Raw genomic sequence first — 12,695 nt, 5'->3', positions numbered from 1 at the left:
TGCCCACCATTTTATATTTTAGTGTTATAAACAGAAGCCCCAAGCTGGTCTCTCTTTCTCTCTCTCTCCCTCCCTCCCTCTAAAGTCATAGTTGAAGTTCTCTATCACGGTGGATCATAAAATTTCAGTATTGGAAGGGACCTCACGGCCAGGCTCCATCAAATGCTCCCCTACACCATCCCCCTAAAAGATTTCATTCAGCCTCTGTTTGAATTTCTTCAGTGGCAGGGAGCTCTCCACCCTGCAAGACAACTATGTCACTTGTAATCATCTTTCCTTATATTGTTGGAACAAGACATACATATCTTGATATCTCTGATCACTAAAAAATATCTCAAAGTTCCTCTCCTGCAGGAGCTGGGACACAGAGAGAAACACGCCCTGTTTGCACAGCCCTAAAGTGCCACCTTAGAGATGGAAATAATGCTCTGGACACTCAGAGAAGAACCAGTCACTGTAAAGAGCCTGATGACCCCCTTGACCCAATCTTGCATGTACTTTCTGAATATTCATGGACCCCTGAAGTTCCATGATTCAATTCAAATCTCCTATAGTATAAATGAGACAACTGCAGCCCAGAGACGGAAGAGACTTCCCAAGATCAAGGTCACACAGCATCCAAGAGACAGAGTCAGGATCGAAACTTACATCTTCTGCCTCAAATCGAGCAGACTTTCCCCACATGAGACCCTTCCCCCCCCACCCACCCCCCGCCAAGCCTAGACACGCCCAGAGTCTGAGATCTGCATCAGAGACACCCCCTCCTTCATCCCACCCCAACCCCGCCATCGCGGGGCTGGGGAGGTGTTAGATCAGTATGCCAGCCCCAGCCACTCTGAGCCACAGGAGTCCTTGGTACCTACCCAGGCCACAGGAAGGGGGTGGACAGCTGGGCAGGGTGATGGGTGGTTTTAATATTTAAACACAGTTTGCCGCTGCGCAGCCAAAGGCAAAAGCAGCCGCCTCCTTTTTCTTCTCCTTCCCTCCTTCCCTCCTTCCCTTTTTTTAAATCTTTAATGTCTCCCGCCAGCCGCCAGTGGGGGAGGTGGTGTTCGAGTGTCGTATTTCAAAGGGTTGCCACAGCTGGAGGGATATTCAGAGCTTTTCGAGCCAATCCATTGTGTATAAATATATAGATATATATATATATATAGGTTTCATTATCCCCTTCAGGGCTGCCAGAGAATATATTCTTTTAATATGTATAATATATTTGAGCTGCTACATGACTCACAGAGGGGGAGGAGAGGAGGGGGGCCCACAATTGACATTTCAGAGGCATTTCCAGGGACAGAGAAACAGCTGACTTTGGGAAAGGGGAAGCCTCTGTTCAGCTGAGATTGGTCTCTGGGGTCCTGTCGCCAGGAGGGCATGGGGTCTAAAGCATAATCTCTACCTTGTGCCAGAGCCCAGCACGGATGTTCATTTGGTCCTTTGAGGTGGTTCCTCTGACCCTTTTGGGTATCCATAGCTTTCCATTGTTAAGTGGTGTTCAACTACAACAAAGGATTTGGGGACAACATTTCCTGGATCTCCTGCAGCCCTGGAATTCGAGGCTGTATGCTAGCTGTGTGATGCTGGACAAGCTGCTTAAACTCTCTGAATCTCAGTGCCTTCACTTGTTAATGGAGACGACAGGCCTGCCATGCAGGGTGAAGGAAGATCACATATGTGGATGTGGAAAGAGATGGCTGATAAGTGCTCACAATTGGGGATGTGACTCATTATGGGGGTGAGGGAGGGCCCCCCCTGGAGAAGTGACACTTGCGTTGAGACCTAAAGGATGAAGAGGGTCAGGGAGAGAGAATGTTCCATGACCTCCCAAGCCTGCCAAGGCAAGGGACATTTTGGTCGTTTGAAATCTCCTAGCAGGATGGGTTCAGAGTGAACTGGGCCACCCTCAGCTGGCAGACTTAGCTTGGAGTGAGCCCAGGGCCTTAGTGGCCCACAAGGCTTCCTCACCTTCACCTCTGCAAGTACATGTGCAAGGACATCAGCCTTTGTGTCCTGTGCTGCTTGCCAGTTCCTCTTGGTGCTTCCCCCATCCACGTCTTGGGAAGCAAAATACTGTCTTCCTTGGTAGCTGGGTCTATTTAGAAATGAGGTCAAAATAAAAAGCTGGCTTGTTTTTCCCCGACATTTCTCAGCATCTCTGACTCTCCAGCAGCTTCTGCTCATTTGTCTCTCAGGGCTGCCTCCTCTCTTGCCACTGCCTCTTCCCTCACCTGGGTCTGGCCACCTGGAAGAGAAGGACAGTAGTCACCAGTGTCCTCATGAGAACAGAAACCCTGAGCTCTAGGGTAGGGACTCCTACCTATGGGTCCATGCCAGCTGGGTCAGCACTTGGGAGCCTCTGAGTCAGTGGATCTGGGGCCTAGAAATCATTTCTCCACAGTGATGCTGAGGCTGGGCCAACTTTCGGAGCCTTAATCCTTGGGTTCAGAACTACAACCCAACCCCAAAGGCAAGGGAATATGGAGGGAGGGCTGGACTCTGTTCTGGGATTCCTAAGTTTCTGCCAGATATTCTTAATTTCTGTGACCCTCTCAACCTGCTTCCTCACCCCCTTCCCTACCTCAGTAAAGTAAAGAGGCTCTTAGAACCACCTCATTTTTTAAGGCATCATCTTGGATTCTTCCCTGTCCCCTACCTCTCAACTAACAGAAGACCCGTCAACCCTTCTTAAAAATATATTCCCAATCCACCATCTCCACACTTACCACCCTGGTCTGAGCCACCAGCATTTCTCCCCTGATTTATTGCAACAGCTTCCTCTCTGGTCTTACGGCTTCCATGCATGCTCTGCCCCAGCCCATTCTCCACCCAACAGCCAGAAGGATCTTTTAAAAATATAAATCTGATCATTTTCTTTGCCCTAGTTCACCCTTTCCACTTGCCTCGACTTTGCATGGCTGGCTCCATCTCATCTTTCAGCTCCTGGTTTAAATGCTGCCTCATTAGAGGCCCTCCCCTGACAGCTCCAGCTAAGAGCAGCCTCCCCCTCCTCAGTTATACTTTCTCTCTGCCCTTTCTTGGTTCTCTTCACAGCATTTATCACAATTTGTAATTATTCATTTGTTGTTCACTTGTTTGACAGTCAGTCTCCCCCCTCTGGATGGTGAAGTCCCTGGGGGCAGGGCCTCATTTCCCTGCTTACTGCTCTATTCCCAGGACCCAGCACAAAGCCTGGTACACTGTGCATGCTCAATATAAATCTCTTGAAGAATGGGAGGGTGATATTTGATTGGCCCAATTTATCATTTTGAGTCAGGGTGCCTAGGTAATGAAAATGCACACTCTTGGGTCAGATGACCATCCCATTATCCAAGTGAGTAGTGTCCAGGAACAAGCGTGGCGGTCTCTTCTGGAAGTGGTTGTCTGGACAGTGCAAGAATGGAGTCCCCAGGACACTGGTCCAGCTTCTCTTAAGCCGCCAGCCCTGCTGAGGATGAAACAAAGAACAGGGGAGAACTGAAGGTGCCCATTCCCTGCACACCCATTTCACAGATGAGTAAAAAGGTCTTGAGCTCCTCCCTCACATTGTGCAACGTCCAGAGGGGAAAATCCCCCAGCCTTGCCCTCCACACCCCTCAGACTTCCCAGCAGCTAATGAAGGTCTCTGAGGGGACTGAGAGATCAAGTCCATCTCCCTGCCTTGGAGGAATCTGAGCAGCCTGCTTAGACACCAGTACCCTCACCTTATTTCCCAGAGGCTCTCTGCCTTCCCCGCACTAAAGGGGTATGGTGCGGTGGGATTTGGGACTGGGAGTTAGGAGATCTGAGTAGCCTCCCCCCACCCCCTTTCTGGGCCTCGGTTTCCCTCTTGCAACAACCGGCGGGATCTCGAGGATGTGGGGAGTCTCTCTCCGCGTTGTAGTTGACCCTCCCGCCCTCCTGCAGCAGCCCAGTGTGGACGCGGCGCCGCTTCTCCACGGAGCGCGGGCTCCCCCTGCTGGATAAACGAGGGAGGGCAGCTCTTGCCGTCGCCAGGCCGCGGCTGTTTGCAGGCGGAGGACGGCGCCGCCTCCTGGGGTCTGCAGCGCCACCCGCCTGGAGCCACAGCTGGCAGGAGAGTCACAGACACAGTACACGGAGACACAAATACCCGCTGGCCCCAGACGTTCCAGGCGCACCCTAAAACATGGACACGGTATCACCCTGGCCCATGGTCCCAGGAGATCAGAAGAACAAGCGCGGCTGGTGGCCGAAGGTGTGGACAGTTTGAACACGTGGGCGGGGTATTCACAAGTGTATGGGTCCCAGAGGCCCCTCGTGCCGTGGGGGGAAGGGGCGAGGAAACTGCATAAACACCCCATGAGGAAAAGCCACCCAGTCACGGGGCTGTGGGAACAGTGCCCCGTGCAAGGGGTAGGTCAAATCCTAAGGGAGAGGAGAGGAGGCGAAGACAACACTGCCACATGCCAGCATTACAGGAAACCCTTAGAGAATTTCCGGGTGTGGGGTTCCAGAGCCCGGGCACGACCATGCCACTGTTTCCCCTCTCCTGTGAGTACTGCTCTTCTGCCCGGTTTAGAAAGCATCAGGCTGCCCCCAGAGGCCACGGCAGGAATCTGCAGCCCGGGAGGAGAACCCGGAAATTCCGCAGATCCTTACCTTGGAGCTCTTACACCAGGCTTAGTGGATTCTTGTTCATTCAGTGTGGACTTGCTGAGCACCTACCACATGCGTACGCTTGCTAGGACCCTGCATATCCTGTGGTGAGCAAGTTAAACAGGGAAGACAGACCATTAAAGAAAAAAGCAAGTGAGAAATACACCAGTTGACAATTCCACAATTCCACTGCTAGGTAAGAGAAATGAAAGCATGTGTCCACACAAAAATTTCCATGTCAATGTTCATAGCAGCTTTAGTCCTAATAGTTGAAAACTGGAAACAGCCCAGGTGTCCATCACCAGGAGAATGAATAAGCAACCTGAGATACATCCACACAGGGGACAGAGCCCAGCAATACAACTGAATGAAGACCCACACCCACAGCAATGTGTCTGAACCTCAGAAATACTAAGCTGAGCAAAAGCAACCAAACACAAAAGAATATATGCCAAATTAGTCCGTATATGTGAAATTCTAGAAAAGGAAAAGCTAAGCTACATTAACAGAAAGCAGATCAGTGAGCAAACCTTTTGGGGTGATGGAAATGTTGATTTGGTGGTGGTTACCAGGACATAGGTGTTTGTCAAAATTCATCAAACGATGCTTTAAAAGAGTGTATTTTATTGTATGTTAATTATACCTCGATAAAGTTGGTTTTCAAAAAGATATAACGCTGAGAGCTACGAAGACAATAAGATGAAGGGGAAAGGGGTAAATTTAGGATAATGTGGTCATAGATGCCTGAGACAATATTCCAACCGACCTGAATGAGGTAGAGGTACTAGACTCGCAGATCTCATGGGGAAACATTCCAGGCATCAGGACCAGCAAATGCAAAGGCCCTGAGGCAGGAAGGCTCCTCCCTCCAGGCCTCAAAAAACTACCACAGTTTGCACCAGCATGTACCCAAGGGCTGCCAATTGCTGACCTAATTAAAACAAGAAATAGGTGGGCCTGCTCCTCCCTCGCCTCTATCTTGGTTTTCTGGTTGTGTCCACAAAGGTTGCTGTAAGCCGTGAGCTATTAGGGACCCACTCCAGCTCTGGGTTTCATCTGACAGAGGAAGCCTGCAGCCCCAGGGTAGGTTGGAGAAGCAGGGGTGACTCTGGCATGTCTGGCTCCTGTCTCCCTTCGGGGTGCCCAGGAAAGCAGACACTGAAGCAAAGATTTGGGTGCAGGTGGTTTCTCTGCAGCCCCAGGAAGGGAGCCAGGGAAGGGAAGAGAGCCAATACAGGATCATTAATGCGGAGGTTCCTGCTGTAGACAATGGGGCTCAATCTAGTGGAGGGGGGGGCCCTCGGGGACACAGTGTGGAGCACGTCATAGCGGTCTTGCTGGGTGAGGTTCAGCCCTAAGGCGTGAAGCCCTTGGTGCCCAGTGCTGAGGCACATGGTCCAGATGCCCTGTGTGTGGGCTGAGCCCAGAGAAGGTCCTCGGGCAGACACAGGAAGATGCCGGCAAGCGCGGTAGTATCTGCAGGCCACCTCCAAATGGACTGCGGGAGAAATGTGGGCCCGGTACCAACCACATCTGCTACCGAATCTGACTGGGGATACGGGGAGGGAAGCTCTCTGCCACACAGAGTTCCGTGAATTTTGTTTCATTGCAGTAAATAAGAATCTGAATCTTATAGAGGAGCAGCTGCCCTCTCATGGCTGACTCTGGCACCTCCTAGTAGAGGCAGCCTGGTCCCTTCAAGCCTCAAACTAGGGCTTCCCCCAATACCTGGCCCCCTTTGCCCACACATCCAATCAGACCCCCAGGCCTGTGGATTCTCCCTCCTCGTCCTCTAGGCCCTGGCCTCATGTCCCCCAGCTCACCACTCCCCAGGCAATCCAGACAGCTAATGAGCCTTTAGAGTGGGCCTTCACAGTGCCAGCCTTGCCATGCCCATCCCTTGCTCTGTCCCTGCTGTGGCTCCCACCGTCCTCAGCAGCATTAGCCAAACTTCTGCCCCAATCCACCTGCATTTCTAATTTACTTAAAATTTTCCTTCAAGTTGACTTATCTCTTTGATTTATATACATTTATCTTTAAAGGAAACTATTAAAATAACATACTATTTCAAAATCCTTGTGAAATCATGAGTTTGACGTCCCACCACAAATCAGCCAGCCAGCCCCCCACCCCTCCAGGAACACCGACCTTACACTAAGGGAAATGCTGGGGGTCAGAACCCATCCAGCCCCCTAACAGGTATGAAACCTTTCACATCCAGGATTCCACCTGCATCTCCAGACTCACACCCTACCGTCTACACACACACACTCACACAGGAAAGCAGCACTTACCTGCTTCCAAACTTTTAGCTCTGCTGTTCCTTCTGCCTGATGTCTTCTTCCCACATCTTTATATGCCTGATGCTCTCCTATTCACCCTTCAAAACCCAACTCAAATGGCACTTGCTCTCTAGATGTTATTCCCTCTCTGAGCTCCCAGAGGAACTGATTTCTCCCTCACTGGGCTTCACACACCCCTCTGTTCACCCACCTGTTATGTACAGACCATGTGGGGCCAAAAATGACTGCTCAGATGCCTTTCTCCTTACATGGCCGAGAGTACTTGTTTTAAGGTGCAGAGCCTGGAGTGTGTCTTATTTATAAAGCATCTGGCAAACATTCATTGAGATTCTTCTATATGCCAGGCACAGTGAAAGGTATGGTGGATACAGCCACAAGCACGGTAGACCAATTCCTCTCTCCTGAATCTGACAGCCTCCTTGGGGAAGACAAACTCTAAATACATAGATAAACAAATGAGTATATAATTTCTCAATTGTGATACATGCTATTAAGAAAGCATCCTGGGTGTTTCAAGAGAGAATAATCGGAAACCCATTTGGCTAGGGCAGAAAGAGAAGGCCTCTGTGAGGAAGTGACATTTGAGCTGAGTCCTGCAGGATGTAAAGGCGCCAGAAAGAAGAAAGGCTGGGGACAGTGTTCTAGGCAGAGAATACAGCCTGTGCCATGGCCCTGAGGTGAGAAAGTGGTGTGTTCCTCAAAGGGAATGGAGGCCAGGGTGGCTGGAGCAGTGCAGTGAGGGGGAGAGCAGGCAGGATCCATTTTACACCAGTGGCGTCTTGGCCACCAGCATCCACATAGCCTGTCGGCTACCTGTGTTTTTCTGCCTGCGGGAGTCACCTGTCCACAGCACTGAGCTGGCTGGATGCAGAGGGCAAGCCAGAGAGTCAAACCCCATAGGTGACCTTCAGTCAGTGAAGATCAGAATTTAGAGGATAAGTACCCCGTCTTCCACCAGAGCCTGGACTAGGGTGTAGACGGCATGTACCTGGGGCACAAAATCCACGGCCCTCACTCTCAGGTCGTTCAAGCACAGAGTCTGCGCCTGAGAGTGAGTGCCTTCTTAAATTTTTTATAACACCTTTATTGAGATATAATTCACATTCCACAAAGTTCACCCTCTTCAAGTGTACAATTCAGTAGTTTTTAGTATATTCACAAAATGTTACGATCATCACCACTATCTAATTCCGGAACTTTTGCATCCCCCCAGAAGAAACCTTGTACCCGTTAGTCACCCCCTATCTCACCTCACCACCCATCCCCTGGCCCTGGAACCGCTAGTTTACTTCCTGTCTCTATGAAATGTCAATTCCAGACATTCCATAGACGTGGATTCCTACACTATGCGGCCTTTTGTGACTGGCTTGCTCTGCTTTCAAAGCTCATCCGCGTAGTCTCAGATACCAGTACGTCATTCCCTGTGATGGCTAAGATTCCATTGTACGGACCGACCACGTTTTGTTTATCTGTTTACAAGTTCATGGACTTTTGGGCTGTTTCCACTTTTTTGGCTGTTATGGAAGACGCTGCTATGAGCATTTATATCCTTTTGTGAGGATGAATGTCTTAATTTCATTTGGGTGTAGACCCAGGGGTGGCGTGCTGGGTCACAAGGCAGCTCTGTGTTTAACCTTGGTAGGACTAACTGCTGACTCTTCCCCGCAGCGGTTGTGCCACTTCACATCCTCAGCAGCAATGCACAAAGCTTCCAGCTTTTCTGCTTCCTGTCGCTGACTGCAGCCACCTAGTGGGGGAGGGAAGCGCCACCTCCTGGGGCTTCTCCTTGAGTCTGGCCCCCTGGGCACTGCACCCCCCCATCCCCCCCCACTAGTCCCGGCTTGGGATTCCTCCACCCGCCATGGGGCCTTTCTGATTCAGACACGTTTATCTCCGTGTAATTCTTCAGAAGGTCTCCGGTGGGACTGAGCCTGTTGCCTGCAGCAGTAACACGCCCACCCTGGTGCCCTTATCCCCTCTCTTCTCCCACCACACTTCCCAACTCCCACACATGCCTCCTGTGATCACCTCTCCTGGGACCTTCTTGCACCCAAATCCTTGTCTCGGTCCATTTGGGGAGAAACCCAAGATGAGAAACATTGCCTGGTGGGTCACACTGAGGAATTAAAAACTCCATGAAAAGCAATGGAAGGAGCTTGAAGAGTTTCCAGCAGAGGGGTGGCGGCCTGATGTCTTTTTAAAGCATCACGCTGGCTTCCCTGAGGAGAACAGGCTGTGGGCATCCAGACTGGGTGGGGAGACCAGGGAGGCACTGCTACAGCCATCCAGGGCACGAGGAGCCAATGCCCAGCGCACTGCCTGGTGCTCGTAGCTGCTTGTGGAATTCAATGGAATTGGAAGGTGTCTGCGACAGGACTTGATGGCATGGGGGGACTTCAAGGGATGGAGTTGTGTGTGTGGCATCTAGGTGGAGAGCAAAGTGTGAACAAAGGCCAAGAGACAGGATTCTAAACAAAGAGGAAGGAAGTGTGTTTGCCCAGAGCCCACTGGGAGGTGTCTGGGAAGAGCAAGGAGAGACCAGGCGGCAAGGCCAGGAAAGGGTGTCCCTGCCTCTTGGAAGCTTCTCGGAAGCTGTAAAGTGCCAGACAGGTGGCCTTCAGTCATGGAAAATGGGTCTGGGGCAGGTGATGGGGGTGGGCTTGGATGCCAGCCTGAAGAGTGTGGGCTTGATCTCCAGGGCTCAGAGCAGGGGAGGGTCAGGGTCAAGGTCAGGGGGAAGGTTAGGGAGGGCAGGGAGGAGGCTGCAGGCGCTAGGCTGGGGCCCTGGGCTTCAGTAGGCAGAAGGGGGGAAAGGGGGCAGGGGGGCATCTACCGTTAGGTTGGAGGGCAATTCGGATTGGTTATTCAGGAATTAGTTGTGGGGAGAGTTTTGATTACTGATCCAATCTCCTTACGAGTTATAATAATCTGAATAGATTGTCTGTTCCTTCATGATTTAGCCTCGGAAGTTTCCCGATTTCTAGGAATTTGTTCGTTTCATCTGGGTTTTTCTATTTGTCAGTGTACAGTTGCTCTCGTGCTCTCCTACAGCCCTTTTTATTTCTCTAGAAACAGTAGCAATGCCCCCACCGTCATTTCTGATTTTAGTAATTAGTCTTCCTTTGTTCGTAGTTCATCTAATGAAAGATTTGTTGAATCTGTGAATCCCTTCAAAGTACCAACTTTTGGTTTCACTGATTTTCTCTATTGTTTTTTGTCTATTTCTGCTCTAATCTTTATTATCTCCTGCTGGCCTTGGATTTAGTTCTTTTCTTAGTTTGTTAAGTTAGGTTGTTGATTTGAGATCTTGCTTTTAAAAAAAAAAAAAGGAGCAATTATAGCTATAGAGTTACCCCTTAACATTGCTTTTGCTGTGCCCTGTAAGTTTGGATATGTGTCCTTCCATTTTCACTCATCCCTAAATATTTTCTAATTTCTTCTGTGATTTCTTCTTTGATCATTGGTTGTTTAAGAGCACACTGTTTAATTTCCACAAATTTGTGAATTTTCCAGTTTTCCTTGTGTTGAGTGACTCACTTTTTAAAATTTACGAGTGTAGCATCTTAGTGCATATACTCCTCCGTAAAAAGAAAGGAATATTTGTCATCAGCCAGAATAGCCCTTCACTCCAATGCTGCTTAGTTTTGGATGCAGATGATGTTCTCAACAATGAAATAAGTAGATGATTCTCATTTTCAGATTTTTAAAAATCCAGCCATGTGGATCCCTCTTCACATGTATGTACAGTTAGAAAGTCCTTTGATTCATTCATTCAACAAATATTTACTATTTCACCAGGCATTCTGCTAGAAAAGAATGTTACATGAGTGAATCAAACAGGCAAACATCCCTGTCCACAGGAAACAGTTAGTAGATGGGGGAGACAGTTAATAAAGAATAAACAAACTAAATAAGTAAATTACAAAATGTTACAAGGTGGTAGGTGCTTCGGGAAAAAAAATAGAACAGGGGAGAGGGATCTGAGTGTGAGGGTGCGTTGTAGTCTCACATAGGATGGTCAGGATCAACTTTGTTCAACAGGTCCTACTGAAATAAAGGTTTATAGGATGTGAGAGAGTGAGCCATGGCGGAATCTGAGGGAAGAGCAGTCCAGCAGAGGGAACAGCTGGCGCAAACTTATAAGGGGGGGAGCATGTCTGAAATCTTCAGGGAACAATGAGGCCAGAGGCTAGTGATGATAGCAGAGGGGGTGAGGGGGGCAGCTCATGGAGGGTCTTGTAGGACTTAGGATTTAACTCTGGGGGAAATAAGGGGACATTGAGGATTTTGAGGAGAGACGTTCTGATCTGACTTATTTTTAACCAAATCCCTCTGGCTTCTGGGTCTTGAGCACAGTGCAGCAAGACTGGAACAAGAAGGCCAGTCAAGAGGCATTTGTAATAATCCGGGTAGGAGATGATGGTACTTTGGATCAGGGTATCATTGGTGGAAGTGGTGAGAAGTGGTTGGATTCTGGAGCTATGTCAAAGGTAGAGTCACAGACATTGACCAGAGACAAAGACTCAAGGACGATGCTACAGTTTTTGGCCTGAGAAAATGCAAGGACAGCGTTGCCATCAGCTGAGATGGAAAAGGCTGCAGGTGGAGCAGATCTGGAAGCAGGAAGAACCAGGATTTCTGTTGTGGACACACTGAGTTTGAGGTGCCTGTCAGACAGTCAAGTGACAGTTACCGGTAGGCAGCTGAATGTCTAGCGTTCAGAACATCTAGAGTGATATTAACCCCCTTCTCTGACAGGGATGGACACTAAGAATTAATTCCTTATCAGACTGATGTCATGACTTTTGTACAACAAACTTTTGTTTCTGTAATCCCTCTGAAGCAATCTCCAGTCTCCCGAATCTATCCTTCCATTGAGTGTGTCAAGTTATTTATCAATGTCCTCAAAGTAATGGGAAAAGGGTTCTTATTCACTCACAACTGCTTTCCAGTGTGGGAAAATACGGCAATCTTTTGATTCAGTTTTAAGTGTCTCCTCATCTTGTGAAAATACCTTCAGCGAGTTCTTCAGCTGAGTTGGTAGCCAGATCACTGAGACCACAAAAACGTTTTCGGCATTTGTCTTAGGGTTGACAGACGGTGTGGGGTTGGCGATCTCCCTCCTAGGGCGCAGGAGCTTGTGTGGGATCCCAGAGGTCACAAGGGCAGCTCCTGCTTCCCTAGTGCTTACTAGGTGCTGTGCAAGGCAGTGTGCCAATTGCCATACTCGCAAAAACACGCTGAAGTGTCACAAGTGTGACGGGAGGGAAGTACTCTGATTCTACCCATGGAACCTGAGGCTCCAAGAGATAGAGTGACTTGCCCAAGTCACAGAGTGAACTCGAGTGTTGGAGGTAGGACTGGAATGCTCTGAAGGACCCTAGAGGTGTCCTTGAAGCTGCTGCCCTCTGCTGGCCCGGTGCAGAGAGGGCTGATCCCAGGTCAGGAGGGATGGAGGCTAGCTTCCCGGTCTGAGCCTTGGCTGAGGGCTCGGCCACCCAGCACTCCAGGACTTGGACCTGGGCCTGGCCTCAGGATCAACGCCCCAGCTGGCCTGTAGTTCCCGTGGAGAGACCATGGACGCAGGGCAGCTGCTGCTAGATGTGAATGGGAGAGCACTGATGACCAAAAAGGGAGGCCTTCACAGCCCCTGCTCTCGTTTATCCTCATTGCCCAGACCTCTTTCCTTGCACCATCTAGAATGCTCTTCCATCCATTTCCGAGGTAAAAGTAGGGCAATGGGGGTAGGTTGGGTGCTATTAACCTTTTTCCTACCAGAAA

The sequence above is a fragment of the Manis pentadactyla genome, chromosome 5 (assembly GCF_030020395.1).
Source record: "Manis pentadactyla isolate mManPen7 chromosome 5, mManPen7.hap1, whole genome shotgun sequence".
NCBI classification, from domain to species: domain Eukaryota; kingdom Metazoa; phylum Chordata; class Mammalia; order Pholidota; family Manidae; genus Manis; species Manis pentadactyla.
The sequence above is the reverse complement of the archived record's forward strand: the minus strand, read 5'-3'. Positions refer to the sequence as shown.